The sequence below is a fragment of the Arachis ipaensis genome, chromosome B07 (assembly GCF_000816755.2).
Source record: "Arachis ipaensis cultivar K30076 chromosome B07, Araip1.1, whole genome shotgun sequence".
Classification (NCBI taxonomy): domain Eukaryota; kingdom Viridiplantae; phylum Streptophyta; class Magnoliopsida; order Fabales; family Fabaceae; genus Arachis; species Arachis ipaensis.
The window spans coordinates 18,714,882-18,715,614 of NC_029791.2; positions in this window are offsets into that span (position 1 = coordinate 18,714,882).

The following is a 733-nucleotide window of genomic DNA, read 5'->3' on the forward strand; positions in this document are numbered from 1 at the left end:
CAAAAGTAGTTTGTCATTTACAAAAAAAAAAATTTTGAATATTTTTGTCACACTTTTAAATTATTTAAAAGCATTTTTGTCAATAACAAAATTCAAATATATTTTTATTCGGATGGAATTTTAATAGTTTATCCTTCTCTAAATAGTAATGGAGCATAGCATACCAGGCACTAACAGAAAACAATGGCAAATTTATGGTAAAAACGAAAATGAATATTTTTTTTCATCGGGAGTAAGTTGAAAGTTGATGAATACCATCACTAGCTCCCTTTAATTTATCCATGCATGTCTCTTGAAATTGTTTGAGTGGGGTAAATTTTAAAATTGTTCCTAATGATTGAATTGTCCTATGCCTAACGTTTTAAAATTGACCCAATGTTGTCCTATAGTTAGGAATATGTTAACAGAATTAACGGTAGAACAAAATTAAAACAATTTTGAAACGTTAGGGATTTAAATAAGACGAAAACGTTAGGGGCAAAATTGATATATAAAAATAAATTTTAATTTTATCCTTCACTAATATCAATCTTTTATGATACATAGTTATTCAATTATTTTTAATCACATTTAAGTAAATTATACTTAATCATATTACTTTTATTTTAAATAAATTATTTTTTTTATAATTTTACTTTTAAAAATTTTTAGTTATCATGAAATGTTTATAGAATGACTAGTATATAAACTTGCAGAAAAGAAAAAAATAATATATATACAATAAAATATAAAT